The following is a 23,076-nucleotide window of genomic DNA, read 5'->3' as shown; positions in this document are numbered from 1 at the left end:
CGTATGGAGATATGTATGTAGTTGAAATCAAGCCCATACTCATGGAGAAAATTTGGCTATTTGAAAACGGGGTGTGAGGCCTGCAAACGTACCGACCTTTAGCAATCTTTGAATGTATTTTTTAATTCTTCTGTAGGTGTGTTTGTGAGTGAAATCCGAAATTGCATAACTTTTTTTTGTACCTTCGGGTACAAAAATTGAGGCATTGAACTATAATATTGCCCAACTATAATATTGGTGCTAGTCGACTACAGATCAGCTACAAGGTTTATGCATAGTGGGAAACGACTACTTCACCAATTAAATACCAGATATGAGAGGGAAGTAAAGACACTATAATGTTGGCTTTTCTAGCATCAATATTTAATCATCCTCATTGCGAGAGTCGTGTCGAATGCAAGTAATTTTTCGAGAGTCGAAAATTGCATGTCATTGCCTAAAATTTCGACTCGACTAGTGTATAAAACGGAAAAACTTGACAGCACTGCATAGTTTTCGACGATTTTCGACGTTTACTTATTTCAGCACGACAGTAGACAATGCCAATGTTGTCGAGTCGTACGATTTATCCGAATATACGACTTACGCAATGAGGCTGAATATTTTATGAATACTAACGCCACTGCTCTTAACGCCATAAACGCTCAAATAAGCCTTAGTCTCAACGAAATACCGAAAGATAGAGAGAGATATTTGGTGACCCGGGACCGTAAGCATAGCAGTCTGTAACAATAGATTCTGGCACATACTCTGAGCAATGGTAAGCTTTATTACCAGGTTCTAGGATAGGTCAATTGTTGTTGTTGTTTTAGCAGCAGTGCTCAACTCCCCAGGTTCTGTCATGAACTATTATCTTCATCCTCCGACTCCGCAAGCCTGGGGCCGAGAAAGCGGGCGGCGGCGATGGCCGCGATCCAGAGCGCTTCAGGTGTCAGTGCCGTCGAGTTGGAGGTGCATGTGAACATGTACTGGGAGTTGTGAGGACTTTGCCACATGTGGGCCGAGAGCGATAGCTGTTAAGACGGGCAGTAGTTGAACCCCTAGGACGATTTTGTCTTTGTGTGCTGAGGGTCGTTCGGACTGCATCGTAATGTGAGCTGTTGGGCACCGCTCTGTATCTCGCTGTAGCAAACGGGTGGTCTACGTACGGCTCCATGTGTAGCTTCCAGTCGTTCCGGTGACATCCCACGAGGTATTGCATCAACAGCATGTTGTTATGCTCTTTCACCGCCAGCATCTGACTTTCTTCGTGGAGGTAATGCTCGGGCGACATGAGATAGCAACCTAGAGCTGCATTCTGGCATGTGTGCAGTTTTCTTCACTGCGTGTCGCTCGTACCCGCCGTCCACACTGGCGCTACGTAGCTGGCCACTGACCGGCCGATTGCCTTGTAGGTTGCGAGCGGGGTTTCTTTATGGGCTCCCCAGGTGCTATCGGCTAGGGACTTGAGGACTTTGTTCCTGGACCGTAGTTTCTTGCAAGTGGCTAAGGCGTACGCGGATAAGGAGAAAAGGCTATCGAACGTCAGTCCCAGAATTTTGAGGTGACTGGTCGTCGGTATTTTGGAGCCATTGACGAAGACGTCCAGTTCTAGCCTGATCTCTTTGGTCCAGGTTGTGAAAAGTGTGGCGGTGGATTTTTCGGCGGGGATTTTGAGGCTCCTTGCAGTGAAGAAATTTGAAAGATCGGTGAGATAGTCGGTTATTTGATGGCAAAGGCTGTCGATGTTGGGTCCCGTCGCCATTATTGTGCAATCATCAGCGTAGCTTACCAAGTTGACTCCAGCTGGCGGCAGATTGAGTTTTGCCATGTAGAGATTAAACAGTAGAGGGGGAGAGTACGCCGCCTTGAAGGACCCTTCCTGTTTAATTCTACGCGACTTCGACTTGGCGTTTCGAAATTCGACTGAAGAATGACGGCCACACAGATAGCTGGTTATCCACCATTTTGTCCAAGCTGGAAGCGACGAGTTCAGGACGTCATGGCAGAGGGTCGCGTGGGTCACCGTCTCGAATGCCTTCGATAAGTCAACTGGAACTTAGACCGCCCTATCACAGGGCCGACGTTAGTTCAGACCCTCGCCAATCTGTGTGATGGTGGCGTTCAATGATATAGTCGTGCTATGCATTTTCCGGAATCCATGCTGGTGTTCGGCTAGCTTCAGATGCTTCGTCAGTCTGGGGAGGAGTAGTGCTTCCATGGTTTTTACCACTGGAGATAGGAGGGAGATGGGTCTGTACGAGTCTCCTGCGTCCGCCTTTCCTGGGTTAAGAAGGGGAATGATTCCACCCATTTTCCACATCTCGGGGATGATAAGGGTGGACAGTGACAAGTTGAACGCGGCGGTCTTGTACTCGACTCCCACGGGTCTTAGCTGTTTCAGCATCTTTATAGAGAGTCCGTCTGGGCTTAACGCCTTGGATGCTTTCGCGTTGTTAACAGTTACCTGCGTATATTCAGAGGTAAGATAGGTCAGTCGTGATATTTGGTGCAACGATTGGAAAATTGTGTATCATCGTTAATGGCATAGACCAGATCGACTTCTGAGAAAGCAAAAAAGACGTAGTATTCGAGAGAAGAAAAGAAAAGCCAGAAAACGTGTGTGCCAAGAACGAATTGGAAAAGTGATCACGGCGCCCTAAACCAACTCTTTTGCAGAATATGGTCGGAATAGTCTGGTATATGTATGTGTCAGCTGTCTTAGCGTCAGCCTGCAGACCAAGCATGCTGTATACCTAAATTTTGGGATCCTCTTAGGCCTATCCACGCGGTTGGAGATCAAACAAGGTTTTAGACAAGACAACTCTCATGCGAAACATATGCAACCAATAATATCGGCCCAACTTAAATACAATTTCCCACGAGCCTTAGTGCCGAACGAAAAAACCTACATATTTCACAAAAACTTGAATTTCATCAATCAGACATTTCATTAAATTGCAAAAATTTACGTACGTACATACAAACATACATTTGTATATGCACATGCATGCATGTATGTATGTGTGTAGCAGCGCTCAAACCCATAAGACGTGAGTCAATTTAAAATGTAACCGCCACTTGCTGGTGTTGCGCGCAAAAATTCAATTCGAGACTCAACGTACACTGCCCCAGCAACAAAAGGCGCGCAGTCGCTAACTTAACAGTCCAGTGCCAACTACTAACAAAAAAAAAAACAACATTCATAAGCAAACATACACACACACGCTCCATAAATGCGCCAAAACGATCAACAACCAAAGCGCCATACAAAAGGCTAAACTTCGTTGCCTAGGCAGCTGCTTGTGACTGTGGCTGTTTGGAGCGCATTCGAATTTCGTTTTTGTAACGAAAATTTTCAAAATTTTGAATTTGCGCCGACGTTAAACTTAACTGACTTGGCGCTGAGTGTGCAAAAAGGCAGAGCGCTTCCCAATGGCAATGGAGAAATCAATGTGATCTCTCGTTCGTTGTGGAGCTGAGTGTAGTAGACTGTCGCAAGTGCTTAGGTAAATGCTACGCACATAGAGCACTCGAATATCTTGAGTTGGCAAAATGAGCGACGAAAACTTGTTGATTCGTAGCGTTCTCTACACAAAGCACCCAAACGCGCGCTGCTCTCCAAGCGCTCACTGCGAAGTGATCTCCCTTTCTCGCTGTTGTTGGGAGTGTGAGTGGCAGAAAAAAAGCTGGAAAAATGCGCACTAGGAAGTAAATAAAATATTTCATCCGATCAAAAGTTGTTTATTATTTTTTTTTTTACTCTACACACGTCTTAATGACTTCGCTAATGTTTTTTTTTCCCTCCAGACGCTGCTGTTGTTTTTCCCCTTTTGAATGACTTACTGTAACTGCTGATCGTTGGAGCGTGTTGGGAGCTGTGACCAGGTACAGAAGTCATCGAATGTTGTTCAATTAGCAGGCAACTAGCTGTTTAGTTGTGGCTAAATTCTTGAACTGTACGCCTCTGAACTGACGCACGCGTTACTGATCCTCTGCAATTTTGCTGGCTTATTTTTAAAGCTTTCAGCAGTTCTTTGACTACTTTTGTGTTGGTCAGTTGATTCTGAAAATTTAATAATTGACTGCCAGCGCACACATATACACAGGTATCTACATACAGCACACATACAACGCGGTTGGGAATAGCGTCATTGCTTGTCGCATGCGTCATACTTGCTACGTCGTAAAATTTCCTAGCGATACTTCGTCATCAACCATCGCACGTTTTTTGTGCCTGCTTCTCGTTTAAGTAGTGATGAAATTAAAGCTACTCAGGCGTGATGACTCCAGCATAACCATATTTCGCACATATTTATGTAGTACATTACTGTACCCGCTTGAATACAGAGGAATGCTATGTGCGAAGAGTAAGTAGTAGTGCTACGTTGTTGGACAGGCAACTCGTATTCGCCCTGCGGCACATGCTCGAATTTCTCGAATTCCAATTGTTGGAGTTAGTCAGCCAGCCAGCCAGTCAGCCAGTCGACCCAACAACCAAATGGAAGTGCCAGGGAACTCTTATTTTCGCCGCTTCTTTTTTCATTTATTTACTTCGTTGGTCATACGATGCCATTTATTGCTTGCAAAAAAAAACCAAACGGGCGAATGCGTTATAAATAAATCAGATTGCGCTTGTCACATGTGCCGTTCCACTTGTTTTGATGCATTTCTGCTCTGCGCGGATGGATCATTTGCTGTTGTGTGAATGAATGTCGTGCCTTTGAAATGATTGCACATTTATTGCTTTTATTATTGGCAGCAGTACCATCATGGCTATTTTTAAGTAATTAATTTATGTGCTTTTGTATCGAACTTTGTTACTTCATTACCAAATTCCGACATCCTACAGGAGCTATGTATGGGGTCGCTCCCTCTATTTTTCATTTGTTACTATTGCTAATAAGATGCAATTTTTGTGCATTACTAAATATGCCTATAGCACAAAATAAACTTCAAGCACATCCAATTCTAGGCACGTAAATCCTTGTAGCCTCATATTGATATCCATCATAACCAACTACATTCAACTTGTATCCATCTCTTCAACATTTTCTCCTCTTTCGCATCCCATTATTCTAGTGATTTGGCACGTGTGCTCTCGTACATACCTCGTTTCATTTGTCAGTAATAGCCTTTTATTTAGTTCGCTTTATAGTAGTACGCGCAGTAATTTTTCATTTAATAAACTTTTTAATGCTTTTTAGTTTCAGCCGCATTTTTTCCGCGCTTATTGCATGCCATTGAACTGTCCGGCAACTGAAGGTTCAATTCATACATAAATGTACAGATCATTCACTTTTGCTGCTGCGAGAAGACAACAACACAGTTCTACTCACATTTACTTATGATGATTACACTCCCGTCTGGTCAGTGTTCGGTTTTTTTTTTGTTGTTTGCTTTCAGGTTTTTGAAATGTTGAGGTCGTTTTAATTAATATGCGATGTACGCGCTGATCTCTGAGGAATTGTCTGTGAAAGGCGAGAGATTTTTTGTTGAAAGTTTAATCATACGAGTATAGAATGAGTTGATGTGTGTGTACACGTATTTAAAAACAAAAATCTTGGATTGCGAATTTCTTTGCTGAAACATAACTAATCCTGACTCAGACAAATCTCTCTGGGCCCACTCGTGGTCTAAAAAGGCCTTAATTTACGACATATTTGAGTATCGAAGAGCGAAGTATCATATAAAAGTTTCAATTCTCTAACAAATGAGAACATATTATGTCGTTTTACAATATGTTTGTTCCACACGAGCTCGCGGGATCCCACGGGTGCCGAAAACAGCCCAGAAAGCGTTCCTCACGCTAGAAAATCGGGTATTAGAGAGCGAATACCCTCCACTTATGAATCGCAAATTTCTTCTTTTTCATGCCCGAAACACCGGGATTCTGTTTTTTTTCGGGCAGAAATGTGCAACAAGTCAATTTGAAATAACAGCTGTTTTTTGTTTGCATCCGAAGGGAAATTTTATAAAACACCAAAATGGATAATAGCACTAAGTTTCAGAAATGTAGGTATTTGAAAATTTTATTAGCTATATTAGCTGATTTGTTGATGCCGGCCACGAAATGTGTTTTTTTGCGTTCCTCACGCTCTGGGCACTCTCGGCTCGTATTGACACATATTTGACATTTGTGAGAGAGTAACGTATTTTTACACTCCAATTACCGGAGTAGCCCGGAAAGCGTGTGGACAAGGTCATCTCAAAACGAAATTGTTAGTACACTGCACAGTGGGAAAATTTCGAATGATTTTGTTCAAAAATGGCTGGATTTTTTTTCTTTGTAATACTTGGAGAGCTTATCGCTCATTTACTTAAAAATTTCGCTATAGGATGATTGACTCCGTTTTTCCAAACCGGTTTTAGCCGGGTTTTTCCAATATTTTTTCGCTTTTTTTAAATAGTGATTTTTCGAATATGAAATAAACCGGAGAGAGCAATACTTTGATCAAATAAAATTGCAAAGATTCAACGCTTTTTCATACTAAAACTGAATGGGCTACAAAACTGAATATTCACAATTTTTCTGGGAAGTCTAATAAAATATATTAAAAATTTGACTTAAGTTTATTAAATTTTTTAGAAAAATTGCACAAAGTTTAAAACTTGGATTTACACAGTTTTTGTCAAACAATAAACTATATTTTTATAAAAAAATAAAAACAAAAAAAATGTTACATGTAAATTTCTGGTGCGCTTATAATTTTGACATGGGGTGCAGATAATCGATTTTTTTTGGCAGGAGAGCTAGTATCACATAGCCTGCTTATTTCATTTACATAGCGCTTAATTTTGGTATTCTAATTTTCATTTCATTTAATTTATTTGTTTCTTTAAGTACATTAGCGCATTAAGAATTAATCTAATTCTAATAATTAATAATCAAAGAAAACCGATTAAAAAAAAAAAATATATATATATATATATATAATATATATGTATATTTCATGATCCAATGATCGTATCTAAACCAGATTAGTATGGGACCACCTCTGAGTCCCATGAAAAAAGAATTATCGAAATCGCTTGACGTGGTCCAAAGTTATGCGATAACATACATAAAAAAAAAAAAATCAGACGAACTGATAACCTCCTCCTTTTAGGGAAGTCGGTTAATAAAATAAAAATTACAATTATATAAATATTATTATTTAGAGCATTCAGGCTGAGAAGATTTTTAACACACCACTCAATAATCGCGCGAAACTCCTCATTAAACCTAAGGCCTTATGAAATATTTTGCTTAAATATTATTTAATTAAAAATTTGCTCCTTCTTGAATCCCATTCTCTTTGCTATTCATCAGCCTTGCAAAAAAAAATATAGCTCTTTAGTCGCATGCTCACAACGTTTAATCAGCTCGACAGTGGCATAAAGGTGATCTTATTGAATCTCTATTCGATTGAAGATTATTATTTATATTTAATCTGGCGAAAAAACTGTATTAAATTTGTTTTTTTTTTAGGAAAAACTGAAGTGATGGCATTTCCGAACTTTGTTATAATACTCATGATTTCGAGAATGCGCTCTGGTGATTTTAAGAATTTTCAAAGTCTGCCTTTGTTTTATTATGTCTTTATTTTTAAATCTTTATTCGTGTAATCTTCTCAACTTGAATGACTCATGCACGCATTAAAGTAAGCTTCCCAAAAAAAAACACCATCCCTGCTATTAAATGGAAGACATGATCAAAGTGATTCACCAACAGTTTGGGTAGCATAATTTTATAGCAACGCGTAAACAACTAAAAGATAGCTGATAAATCTCGAAAAAGGTGTTGCATGCATATATTTTCAAATTTATGTAACGTCAATCGAAAATATTCCAAGAAATTTAAATTCCACCGCATTTCTTTGACAGCTTTTGGGGTTCCGCCTACAGTCACATATGTACATACACACATATAATCATACCAATTTTTAAACAGCTTTGCTTCACTCGCTTGAATGACACAATTTTACATGCGAATCTAGCTGGCGTATTGCCGCAACTTCACGAATAATCGCTTGCTTGCTCAAGGGGCACACGGCAATGATCGCGCTGGAGAAAGTCTTTCCCAAAGCGAAAGATCGGCGTAAACATTTCAATATTTTACAAGCAATACTCACGCGACGACGATGCAGCAACAGAAATACACAAAGTGGATGTACATATATTTTTTTTTGTATTAGGGCTGGGAGCTCTATCCAGATTTTTTTTTTTAATATCCGGATACCTGAATATTCAAATATTTGATTAAAAAATCTGAATATCCGCATATCGGATAACAGAATGAACGGTTATTAACCGGATAGCTCAAATAACGGATATGAACCGGTTATCCAGATATCCGTATAACAAAATAAAACGGATATTAATTAAACGGATTTCCGGATATCCGGATTTTGTTCATATAAATACACGAATATCCGAACGGATAACCGAATACACGGATAGTCCCAGCCCTTGTTTGGATATTATATTTTTGTATTAGGGCTGGTAGTTGTATCCAGATTTTTTTTAATATCCGGATAATCCGGTTATTCGAATATTCAAGGATTAACCGGATAGTGATAGCGATAATAACGGAAATTAACCGGGGATAAACCGGCTATCGGGATAACAACATAGAGCGGATTTTAATTAACCGGATTGCCGAATATTCCGATTTTATTCGTATAAACGAATATCCGAACGGATAACCGCAAATACGGATAGTCTCATCCCTAGTTTGAATATCTATGCGCCAATAAATAGGAGCGAAGTTTCACAGCAGCAAACAGGTGCATTGACCCAATGCTGGCATTAAACCACGGCGGCGGCGCACAAAACTTATGGTCTGATTATGGCAACATAACGTAACTTACAGGCTCTCACTTAAAAATTCTCTTCAATGGATTTTACTTATAATTGAACAGCCGAAACTTAACCAACTAATAAGCGAATCACGCAGCGATCATTTGTGTATGCCAATTGGTCTGCGTGGCCCCAAAAAGAGCAGCGAACGCGCAACTGTAAACAGGAAAAAGCTGAACAGGCAACAAACAAAACCAAATGACGGTAAATGGCCAAAAAAGAAATTTGTTACGCCAACAGCTAAGTGGCAACAAGTTGTACTACATACATAGTTTGTGTGTGTGCGTATGAATTTATTAACATTACGTTTGCGTGAACAATTTATGCTGCAGAAAGAAACTTTCTTTTGTAAGATCGTTGAACTTCCAACAATTGGAAATTTTTTCGTTGAAGTGAATTGGTAAACACTTGAGCGGCAGTAGGGCATTTAGTGCGTATGTAAATTTTGTATGTACATATGTTTGTTGGTTGGTTAGTAGGTTTGTTGTTAATGCAGTATGGAGAACAGTGGCGCGAAAATAAAAAGGCGTGATTAGATTTTAAAAATGTTTCGATCTGCAGGTACATATGTATGTCTGTATGTATGTATGTAAATTTGCAGTTTACTAAAATTGATACTAGTCCAAATGTCTGAAATCATATGATCCTAAATGTTAGCGTAAAAGTAAATAAATACATACCATGGAAAAATAAATAGGGGCACGACAGTTTAGCAAATTTTTTCCTATTTTTCTTTTGTTTATTTAATATTTATTTTTTTTATAAAAGCATAGCTCATTTTCTAACAAAAACCATATAAATCTATATATCAAACTTTGTGCAAAATTATAAAAATTCTGCAAAATTTCATCTAAATTTTCAACTTTTTAGTAATTTTTTTTTGAGTAGGAATGTAGTTTTACAGCCCATTAAATTTTAGTAGAATAAAGTGCAAGTTTGAAGTTCCCAAAAAAATCACGTTGATTTTTGATAATTTTTATTCTGAATATATTAAATACACACTTCCATAAAAAAAAATGTCGAATATACTTTGTATGGAAGAAAATGCGTTAAAAAATTGCCAAAAATCATCGCGATTTTTTACTTTATACTTTTTTGCACTTTATGCACTAAATTTTTACAATTTATTTTTATTTATTTATTTTTTTTATAGGAAAAACACAACCGACTATTGAAGCTCATATAAAAATTTAGGAGTACCGTTAATTTCATCATGATCCAATGATCAGAGCTAAACCAAATTAGTATGGGGCCATGCTTGAGATACCACTTTTCCGATAAAAAAGAATTATTGAAAACGGTTAACGTGGTCAAAAGTACATGCAAAAATTTCCGATGAAATGATAACCTTCCTCCTTATTTTGAATTAAATAAATAAATAAATAAATAAATAGTTATTTTTCGGAAATCTAATATGTACACAACCACATCTTTGAATCCTTTATTAGTTTAGGATAAAAACTTAATTAAAATACATTTTCAATACCTATTCGTCCTTATGCGCCAAAAAAAATATTGTTTTCAACGATTTTTATTCGTTGTTTGTCAACTTGCACTAAATTTTATAAATATTTTGTTCAAGTAATCATATCTGTAAAATTTCAAAGTTCTATAAAAAAAAGTCTTGACATCAAAGAGAAAAACCGCCGTTTTACATTATTTGGCCCCTAATTTGGTTAGTACATACGTATATAGATTTTTTCATATGTTTTGAATTTTATTGGTTTTTTTCGCAGTTTTAAATACTGCGCTTACCAATATCGATGTTTTCATCATTTTGCATTCGTACTCAAACTACTCGCCATTGGCATAATATTTATCGCAACTGTGCCAAATCAGATCCAAATCGGCCTAGTGCCATTCAATTTCTTCACTCGTAAGTCATTAACTGCAGTAGTTCCTGTTATTGACGTCAACAAACAACAATCACAACCCACTGGCCAAACATTAAACAAAAAAGTCGCGCAAGCATTTGTACATATTACATACATATGTGCATTGTATTCATATAAATAAGTATCTGTTTTTAAGTAAACAAATAGGCGTCACAGTGGAGAAATTATTGTTTCGACAATGCATACGAGTATACTTCACACCTATCACATTAAAAAAATTTCGTTAAGTAATAGAGAATTAAAAGAAATTTATTATCTACATACGTACTAGGTATATAAAGGAGGTATAGATATTAGAAGTTTTTTCTTGGTAAAAAATAATAAGGTTTGCTAATATTTTATTCATTTTTTTTCCAGCGAATTATTGCCGGTATTACATATTCATATTTATAAAAATGTATGTAGGTATGTATGCATGTATTTTCAGTAATTACGTATACGTCGTGTACATACATATGCATGTATATAGTTTTCTGTGGGGAAATGATATCTTGCATGTACCCACGCCTGATTATTTGTTTATAAGTTATTGTCGAAATAAATAAAGGTAGCAACAATTCTTAATACAATAATATAGCCACGTAATATATAAAACCATTTGTTTAAATAGTAAGTATATACATAAATGGCGGTAAATATCTTATCTTCGTGCAAATTCAGCCAGCTCAACTTTCAAACCTTCTCAATAGTTTATTTCGTGTTTTTAATCGTAAAAATTGATCGCCTTTTCAGCATTTTAATGTGATTTACAATCGAAAAGTTAAATTAATTATTTTCTGTGCATTTACGTTTGTTAATATGAACGAAAATCGCAACTGCTGGCGTAAAACCTTAGCTGACGAATTAAGTAGCACGAAATATTAGCAGAGCAAACGTCTTTGGCGGAGAATTAAATCTGATCATACAATTGTAAGATTTCCGCTCGAAATCGAGTAAAACATCTTGTGCTCATCAGAATCTACCAGTATGTCTGTGGTCATAAGCAATAACCGCGTAAGTCGAAAAACCTGAATTCAAGAAAAAAACCTTTTAAACATTTGGTTTGTAATATTAACCTCATGGGGCGTGATGGGGATTTCACATACACATGGAATAGTAGTTGCAGAATACGATAGCATATATAACTCTATTATTTCTTAAGTCGACTTAGGCGGTTATTGCTTATGACCACAGATATTTTTAGTTTCTTTAAAATCAGAGACTGTAATAATTACACATCCATGCAAAAACAAAAGTTGGTGCGCCTGGGCGACACTGGAGAGAAGTGAAACTTACGTTACAGATGTACTTATTATGTCTCATAACCAATATACATATGTGTATACATATGTACATCTGCTTTTGCTTAAGGTTATCTTTATACCCGAGCGCACTTGTGCACAAGGGTATTATACATAACTTTGTTCACATAACGGCAAAACGAATCGAGATAGATATAGACAAATGTATAAATAAATGATCAGAATGAAAAGAGAGAGAGCACACGATAACTCGAGTAAAAATTGAGATATCTAAACGAAACTTAGTACGTGTACTTCTTTCGGGCGTCGGACGGATGGTATTGAAAATGGGAAATATCGAACAATAACCACGTCTACCTCCCATATAACGGTAGTATCGAAAACTGCGATATTTTAGTAACTACTGAAGATTATTCACTCAAAATTGATATTTACAATAATTTTATACATTTTTGGGAAATGGGCGTAGTCACGCCTTCTTATTGTATTGTGCAATCAGAAACTTTTGATTTTGGTTATTATGCATAGTTTCATAGGTATATGGCCAAAATCGCTATATCTGTTGGGTATTTTTCAGAAGAAAATATATCATAATAAGAGTTAGTGTAGCGTTTTTTATCCGATCTGAAACAATACCCGCTCGCTGTAATCCCAAAACTAACTAAAACATCGGTGATTATGGATTATTCAAATTTAACTAAGTTTACCTGTTTTGCCCTGTAACTTTTTTACCGTTTGTTATTTGATAATGGCGTTAAAATAATATATTATAAACCATACTCTTGAAAATTACACCAGAGCTGAATGTATGACTCTAATAGAACCAGTGTTATATGTACATATTCGAAATTTAGCATCTGATAGGAAGCTCAAGAAAAAAAAATTTCCGCTGGCACACTTATTTATCGGACTGTTATACACTTCTATAATGTGTTGAACCTAAAATCGAAGAAAACTCCTAAATTTTTGATCTCATCAAGCGAAGCAAGATATGTGTTGTTTATATGATAAGATGTATAGATGGGTTTAGGAAGCTTAGAAAAGGTGACTTTATGACATTTTTTAATATAAAGTGGTAGACGATTCGAATTTAGTAACTAAAATTTTATGGGAGATCTTATCAAACGTTCTGGAGAATCGATTTGGATCCGTTCCGAAAGCTTGCATGATAATCATCAGAAACAACTGACGATTGGATAACGTTGATCTAGCAGCTACAAATCCATGCTGACTAGGACTAATCAGCTGTTTTACACTAAAATAAATCTTGTCTTTGACGACACATTCAAAGAGTTTAGAGACTGCAGCTAATTTAGATATTGGTCTATAGTTTGAAATATTACTCTTATTGCCGCATTTGTAGTTTGGGGTAACTGATGTCAACTTCCAATCATCGATATACATATATTCCTTCAGCCAGGGATTTATTAAAGACTAGCTGGCCACAGATGCACGTTGCTTCGCCACGCGCTGATTGTATGCATATGTATTGTACATTTATGTATTTGGAGAAAGAAATCATATGTCATCATTAGTTTATTATGTACATAAAAAATCTTGTCTAAATCCGTTCAGTAGCGTGGTTAAAATATCTCGCTTTTCCTTTATACTATGTAATTTTAAATAGGTGGCAACCCTACTCAAAAAACTTAAAGTTTTTGTACATGCGAAGGCCATGCACTTTAATAATAAATTATTAACATCCAGAGGCTAAGTCTTTTCATTTGACAGTGACGGTACAGAACTGATGCCTACGCTTATTATGATTGATATGGTAATTTTATTAACATGTGGCAACCCTATTAAAAAAATATCAGTGCTTTTCTAGAGGACAATCGCTTTCATTTGACACCTCAACTTTTGTAATCTAACGAACGGTGCAGATCTTATAGTTTTTTAGACAGGTGGCAGCCCTATTAAAATTCTAGATTACCGCGTACAAAGAATCTCGACTTTCCTTTATACTATGTATAGATTAGCTTTAAAGGATGCACTAGAAATGAGCAATATTTTAGCAACGCTACAGATAGACCATCGACATCAGTTTGAAACAATTTTTAATTTTCTCCAAGCCATCAATGATGTCATCATCTCACAGAACAAGTTAGTCGAAATCAATCGAAGTAAACAAATTCCTAGATAGGTTTCGGCGAACGGCTGCCAAGTCATCTACAGGAAGATCAACATCAGACACGAAGTTTGATGAGAAGAAATCAGCGAATAAATTTGCTGCATCACTAAGGGAGGAAGCAGTGACGTCTTTATAGAAAACGGAACTTGGAATACCAGAGGTTTTTTTCATCGATTTAATATATCGCCAAAAGTTCTTCGGATTAGTTTTTATGTTAACCTCAAAATTTTGAATGTATTTATTAAACAACGATTTATTTAAGTCTCGAAACTTGTTCCTGTGGAAGATATACATATAAGTCATAAAAGCGAATTTCATTAGTTGACTAAAACTTCTTAAATAACTTGTTTTTCAAATTCTTCAGATGTTTGAGATCTTTCCAAGGATTTTATAATTCCTAACTTATTTGATATAAACCTTAAGCAAATACTTTAACGATGTATGAATTTTATAAATTAAAGAAGCAACTTTGAATGAACTCCTCCAAAAGACCTTCTGAAGTACGTCCTAAAGTAAAGCCCTTCTTAAGGCCTTCTATGGGTAGCGAAAGATGAAGCCCTTCAATTGATGTCATTCCATACAAAAAAAAAGGAGAAAGGAATGTAGAGTGGATGGCCTCTTCACTCTCACGAAGACCTTTCGGAAGGGCTTTTAACTCCTGAAATTATCTAATGGGTTATAAAATGATGTATATTTAATACAGCCATGCACGAGGAACATTTTGGCGAGCACGTTCACAACTCGCATTCGTCTTTTGAAATTTTTTCTGTAGTCCCGCAAATCCCGCGGATTCCGCATGTGTAAACCCTCATTTCTGACCCTGCAAAAAAGGCGCAAATTTGCGGGACCCCGCATTTGCGGGATTAGATACCCTAATCTAGGGACCTCTACTCATGTTCGTTCTAATTACATTTTGCCTTTATCTTCATTTTTATCTTTATACTCTATATGTTTTTATTATTTATGGCCTTATAACAATTATAAATATTCAACACTTTTTATTGGGCTTGAGGCCGTTTTTAATGAAAACTTATTGTGGAAAAGCAACAATAATTTGAAAAAAATGGTAGAAGTGATAGCTATTTCGTAAATCGCCACATTTCCTCATCAGGCTTCTTTCAGTAGGATACGAACCGACGATCTCACTGCCTCAGCCAGTTGCCTATGCACTGTGCTAAGTTCGCCTTGTTAATTCTTGTTGCTTATTTCCACTATTTCACTTGTTAAGCCAACTACAATCAAGCGCAGCAATTCACTTGATCATGTGGTTGTTGGTTTTTGTTAATATTTCTATTATTAGAATTAAGTTATTTGTCCTTGTTATTTTATGGCCTTATAACAATTATATTCAAAAAATAAAACTCAAAAAATAACCATTACTTTTCGAGCAAAAAATAAAACTTGATTTTTATAAGTAAAAATTAAAAAAATAAAAATCAGTGCCGCAGAAGGTATTCCGAGTAATAAGAATTGTATTAGTTTACTCCTTATGCACGTAGCATTTCTCTTTCAGTGTGATGTTTTGAGTTGAAATTTAAAAAATCGAGCCCTAACCGCCAAAATAACGTGAGCGACATTTTTTTCAAAATTTTCTTTTTGATGCAGAAATATTCCTAGAGCATCTAGATGCATTTCTGCATCAAAAATAAAATTTTGAAAAAAATGTCGCTTACGTTATTTTGGCGGTTAGGGCTCGAAATAATCATTATTATCGGTCCTTGATTTTCGATAACATTTGATCATTATTTTTAGGCTTGGAATTTTTCAGAACAGTAATTTAATTTTGGAATTTGTATGTCGTACTTTTAGAATTATTTTCATCTATACGATTCGAAACATCTTTTAAACTGAACTGCACATTGATTGTAATTTTTTGAATCAGTAAATTGCCATGTTTTTTCACAAAACAACTTAGTGCCAGTTTCAACGTCGCATATTTTGTCACTAAAAATGCCACAAACTGTTGCAATACCGCAGCCGACATTAATGATTGGAAATTTCGTAATGCCAATATATATATTTTTTTTACTTTTACGACACTTCGCGCATAAAAGCAAAAACTTTTCGACAGCAATAACTTAGAGAAAATCAAAAAAACGAAAACTTTCACATTTCTCTCGATTACAACATTTCCGCAGTGAAAGAGTCAACCTAGCCACCACCATAGTGACGCTTGGATTGCGGCTGCGTGCGTACAGCAACAATGTGACAACAACGTCACATAATCAACTGCTGCAGTTCAAAGACCTCAGCGATTGGCAAAGAGGCAACCAACCAACCAACCAACTAGCCAAGTAATACAACGAAACTTTAATTGTAAGTTAACAGATAAATATGTATGTATGTATGTATATGCAGCGAAAACATTCCCGCATTCATGCATACATACATACATACGCTATATTGAAAAGCAAAGAAATTAAAATATGTAATAAAAGTTTACACCATCGCGGCTTAGTGATTTGCGGAAGAGTTTTTCACGTTCGCCGTGCTGATTTGGCTTATTGCGGTTGCCGGCGGTAACAAGTTATCTGCAACAACAGCAGCAGCAATTGCTGGCAATAAATCATCGTGGCGTTGTTGTTGCTGTTTGCTTTTATAGCTGCAATGTAATGGCGAAAGTGAAGTAACTTACGGAAAACTATACAACTGGCTATATGTTAAAATATATGTATGTATGTATGTATATGTGGCAGTTCAGAGTTTGCTTATTTACCGCAATTGGAGGGATCGTAGTTCAACTACAAATACTATTCATGGCAGTAAGGAAAGCCCAGCTTACTACGACTCTATACTTAGTTTACTACATAGTAATATCGTGGATTTGAGGTGAATCACCTGAGTGTTAGCTGCTTTGTGCAGTCAGCTCTGCAGCAGGTATTTTTTTTTTTTTTTTGATAATTCATATGTAGACGATGAAAAATTGTCAAACTATCGCTTTGTTATCGTTAAATAATTTTTTAATTTAAACACATTTTTTCGATTGCCGATTTCATCGTCATACATATGTCTAGTCGGGCTTGCCTTGCCCGACTTACATACTTACATTGAATATGCATTAGGGTGGTCCAAAAAATAAAGTCGGAATTTTAATGCTCTTACCCCCTAGGATTGTTCTATATCAAACAAATATACCCCTGTTTTTTTATTCGAAATAAAAAAATGTTGATAGGTCGCTCAAAGCGCTCAAAGTTTTCCATATATGCATTTTATATGGACAAAAAACAATTTTTCGTAGAAATTATATAGAATTTTGAAAATAAATATTTTTCTATCGGAAAACTCTGTTTCTCTTCAGGAGACTTCCAATTGTTTTTAATAAACAATTGGGGATTATTATTGGAATTCTCCTGAAAAGAGAGAAACCAGGTCTTCCTGATCCTCAAGAGTTCTATACCATTTCTACGGAATGTTAGGCCGTATGCATAAAACCTGAGGAAATGGTTTTTCTTAAAATTTGAGACCTTACTCGATTTCCTCAAATAAATTTAAGTGAAAAGTATGAAATTCAAGAAAAAGCAATTTCTTCGTTTTTATGCATACGGCCCATTGCTGGCTATATTTTCCGATGTATAACAATCCTAGGGAGTGAGAGCAATAAAATTTGGCCTTTACTTTTTCACGTGCATCTTTGCACCACCCTAATATGCATACATGAGCATATTAAATTCGTTCAATTTACTGTAAATTTCATCATTATATGTAAATATAATCTTCATTTGGATGTAAATAGATAAAAAGAAGTATACATATGTACAAAGGTATGTAAGTACATATGTGTATGTATGTATGTATATGCATGCTAATATTTGCAATAAAATAACTTAACATAGTATCCCAGTCACCCAGCCGATTGTGCACGTCACCAACTTATCGCTTATCAATGAATAGATTAGAAGATTAAATAAATGTTGCAATTCAATGCATGACACCAGAGAGAAACTTGCTGCATGAAAGTGAAATTACACACACTTTTCCCCATTGTTTTCCTACATTTTTCTTTCAACACATTGCACTGGCGACCCAACTCGCTTTGATTACTCTCTACCGGGTTTTGTGTAATACCTACTAGCTACGAGTACCAGCTACGTACATACCTACATACATACATACATATCGTCGATGTTTTTGCAAAACCGCCCATCGCCCAATTGCTAAACCGTCTACATTACAGCACTCAAATTTTACAGAAGAGCGAAAAAACGGTTTACTCTTTGAAGGCATTGCCTTGATAGGCGGTACTTTCTCTAGCTATTATTTTACAAATCTGTTGTTTTAATAACGATGCCTGGAGTTCAGGGTTATCAAATCTATTTTTTGCCACAACGGCGATTTGGGCGGTTTTGCAAAAACATCGACGTTATGTAGCTACTCGCTATGCTTTGCCAATTAATTCAATTTATTGCAATCCATTACGTTTTACGGTAGCTTTTCCGCATATAGACAAGCAAACATCTTTGAATATGTACAAACACCCGTATACATACGTACAGTGCCGATCACTTGGATAGCGCCCTTTTTTGGTCCTCAGTATTGACAGTTTCCTTTTGCTTATTTTTGATTCNATTTTATTTTAATTTACTTCCGATAATTTTTTATAAAAATATATAACCCGATTCTTAATACGCCCGGGGAGTTTGTTCTCCGGGAATTCGTTTCTCCCGACAAAGAAATCCTCCAATAATTAACTCCCAGGGAGTACCATTTTCCCCGGGAATTCGGGAGAGGAAATTCGAACTTTTAAAAAGCCGTTTGACTTTCTTTTAACCGACTTCCAAAAAAGGAGGAGGTTATCAGTTCTTTAACAGCTCAACTCCGCCATTTAATATAAAAAATCCGTATGGAATTTGGGAATTTTTATTTATGATAGGAAGAAAATGAAATGAGAGAAAACTCCCAGGGAGTTTCTGTTCAGAATCGGCCTGATAGTTCGTACTAAACAAAAAAAACATAGAAATAAAATCTCTAAACTTTTGTGCAAAACTTAGGAAAATTCAATAAATTTGCATAATAATTTGCAACTTTCTATTCAAAATTTTCAGAAATATTTAAAGTATGCAGTTTTATAGTCCATTCAATTCTAGTTTTCGAAATTGAAGTTCCTAGAAAATCGCGTTCCTTTTTGACAATTTTTTTTTTCTATACAAAAAATTATTGTCGAACACACTTTGCATGGAAGAACCTGCGTGAAAAAAATCAACGAAATTTTCTAGCTACTTTAAACTTGCACTTTGTTATACTGAAATCTCGAGTAAATTACGAAAAACAAAAAAAATTACCAAAAAAAATCGGAATTTTCTCAAACTCGCAGTTAACTTTTTTCTGTTGAAAAACTTCCAAATAGCGCTCATGTTTCTACTAAATCTCAGCAAAACGCAATTGTATCACCTATATGTATTTTTTTAATATAAGAGCCGTTTATTTTTGAAAGTGGCATAAGTCACTTCATACCCCTCGTACTTAGATGACCGGTTACTTGTAACCAAATGCATGTGTAAATCTTTCTATCGGCATAAACTAATGGCCAAACGTTTTACCTTTGGTTGATGAAGATGAACAAATAACCGACGCGTCCAGAGTTACAAGTAACCACCAGTCATTCAAGAACAAGGGGTGTGAAGTGATTTATGCCACTTTCCAAAATAAACGGCTCATATAGTGTTCACACATTTTCAAAAGTGTTATATAGACATGCGAAACAACAACAAAATTTTAACAACTATCGTAAAATAATGTAATTTCGCGACGAACCCAACNGAAGAGCGAAAAAACGGTTTACTCTTTGAAGGCATTGCCTTGATAGGCGGTACTTTCTCTAGCTATTATTTTACAAATCTGTTGTTTTAATAACGATGCCTGGAGTTCAGGGTTATCAAATCTATTTTTTGCCACAACGGCGATTTGGGCGGTTTTGCAAAAACATCGACGTTATGTAGCTACTCGCTATGCTTTGCCAATTAATTCAATTTATTGCAATCCATTACGTTTTACGGTAGCTTTTCCGCATATAGACAAGCAAACATCTTTGAATATGTACAAACACCCGTATACATACGTACAGTGCCGATCACTTGGATAGCGCCCTTTTTTGGTCCTCAGTATTGACAGTTTCCTTTTGCTTATTTTTGATTCATAATGTTTTTTTATAAAATGCTAGCATATTCTATTACAATAAAAATTTTTGCATATATAGTTATGCCAATACTTTTTGCCGACAGTGTACATACTAGAGGTATACGCCGCCGAGCCACGCCGCCGCCGCCGCCGTTTTTTGTCATTCCTCACGCGCCGCCGCCGAGTTATGAAAATATCGGCGCGGCGGCGGCGGCGGCGGCGTTCGGCGCCTAAGGAATTTTGTACAAAATTTTCATGATGTATGTACATTGAATACATCGTTTGAAGGAACTAAATATTNGAACCTGCGTGAAAAAAATCAACGAAATTTTCTAGCTACTTTAAACTTGCACTTTGTTATACTGAAATCTCGAGTAAATTACGAAAAACAAAAAAAATTACCAAAAAAAATCGGAATTTTCTCAAACTCGCAGTTAACTTTTTTCTGTTGAAAAACTTCCAAATAGCGCTCATGTTTCTACTAAATCTCAGCAAAACGCAATTGTATCACCTATATGTATTTTTTTAATATAAGAGCCGTTTATTTTTGAAAGTGGCATAAGTCACTTCATACCCCTCGTACTTAGATGACCGGTTACTTGTAACCAAATGCATGTGTAAATCTTTCTATCGGCATAAACTAATGGCCAAACGTTTTACCTTTGGTTGATGAAGATGAACAAATAACCGACGCGTCCAGAGTTACAAGTAACCACCAGTCATTCAAGAACAAGGGGTGTGAAGTGATTTATGCCACTTTCCAAAATAAACGGCTCATATAGTGTTCACACATTTTCAAAAGTGTTATATAGACATGCGAAACAACAACAAAATTTTAACAACTATCGTAAAATAATGTAATTTCGCGACGAACCCAACACCTTGTGAATTGCGTAATTGTTCGATTCGAAGCGCAAGATAAAAAATCAGCAGAATATCGAAGCCGGGCCGACCCTTCGGTCGGACACTAACACCGACCACTTTTTTGTGTGCCGGTGTACTTTTACAAAAGTCAAAACTTGGGCTGTGCGCTAAATTGATTATCCGACGTTTTAATTAATCATAATTAATCGGAAATTATGATTACTCCAAAGTTCAGTTACTCGAGTAATTAAGATTTCAATTAAAAAAAACTAAAATATTTGAACAATTTGTTTTATAATTAATCAACATTATGAATAAAAGGAGTAATCAAATTTTGTATAACGAAGGGACTGATATTTTGAAATCGATCTTTCTTTTTTAATTAAAATGAAATATTTTTTTTTTGATAAATAAATACATACACTGTTAAAAGGAAGTTAAACATTTTCCAAAGCAAACTCTTTTAACGAGTATAATTCATGTTTTTTTTTATTAGTCATATTTTAAGCAACTCGATTAATCATCGTTTTGAGTATTCAAAATATTGATTAACCGAACAACTGATTAACCAACTTGCTCGAGTAATCGAATAATCGCACAGCCCTAGTCAAAACTCATTAGTTGCAAACAGAAATCATTCACATTCACGCCAAAATAATTCGCCTATTTTTCACACAGTCTGCATACAGCTTTATACTTTCATTGATAGGAGCTTAGCATTCCTAGTTGTTATTGTTGTCGTCACGATCATTGCAACAACTGTGTAATGTCTATTGCCGTAAGTGAGAGTATTGCGTTTTATATATTGCGGAAGTTAGTAGCGACCACTCCTGCGGCTGTTATGCCAATCGAATGTATTATTGCGCATACGCACATACATATGTACATATATACATGTATAAATGAATTAGTTGATACACATACATATGTAAGTATATTTACATTTTTACAAAGCTGTTCATGCGACTTTCGTAACAGGTCAGTAAACTTGGCGCTAAAAGCGACCGACGACAACAAGCGACTGATAAACAAGATTTAAGTGAAATTTCAGAGAAATTTTTTGGTTAGCTAATTTTATTGTAGCAACTTAATGCAGACATGTTAGTAAGTACATATGTACATATGTATGTATGTATGCACATATGGACTAGTACGTCGTCGTAAGATGTTTGTAAGGAGAGCTCGCTGTGACCGGCTTACAACACGCGGCTTGACAATGTGACTTGAATGCATATAATCCACACTAGACATGCGGCTAGCTTATGCTAGTTTATGTAAGACATATTGGTCATCTCCTTCTAAGAAGTACGCGCATCCAAATTTGCTTGCATACAGCGTCGTAGTTGCGCACTAATTGTATGTAAATGGCGCAGAAAACATGCAGATTTCCTTAATTCTGGGAAATTCTAACGAATGGCTGAATTGTAAAATTCAAAATGATGTTTTTGTTAAAAATGAAGTCAGCTTGGAGTTGGAGTGATGTGGTAAACAGGAAATGCTTTGAACTCTTAACCGGAAAGTTAAGAGAATGAACGCTAAAAATATAAGATCCAACAAATATTCGAGCAAAAAAAGTAAATGCGCCTGGGCCACACTGGAGAAGTGAAACTTACGTTACATATACATGTACATAGTTTGTCCCACAACCAATAAATGCACATACACAGCAAACACTCTTATGGACATGACCAGGTTATATATCTGCTTTTGCTTAAGGTTAAATTTTTTGTCATTTTTCTATCTAGAATCTAGATCCATACCTCTACCCTGGTTGTCTATTTGCATTTATGTTATTCTGTTTTCCTTTATCTTTATTTTTATCTGTATACTCTATCGCAAACAAAATCGGTAGTAACCTCCATCAAAATATCGATAACAAAATCGGTAAAAATATCGATACAAAATCGATAAAATTCTCGATAAAATATATATATATATAAATATCGATAACAAAATCGATAAAAACATCCACAACAATATCGATAACAAATTTTATACAAATATCGATAGC

Source organism: Rhagoletis zephyria, unplaced genomic scaffold, assembly GCF_001687245.7.
Source record: "Rhagoletis zephyria isolate East Lansing unplaced genomic scaffold, Rhagoletis_zephyria_1.1 Rzeph_scaffold_00611, whole genome shotgun sequence".
NCBI lineage: Eukaryota > Metazoa > Arthropoda > Insecta > Diptera > Tephritidae > Rhagoletis > Rhagoletis zephyria.
Note: the sequence above shows the minus strand (reverse complement) of the source record.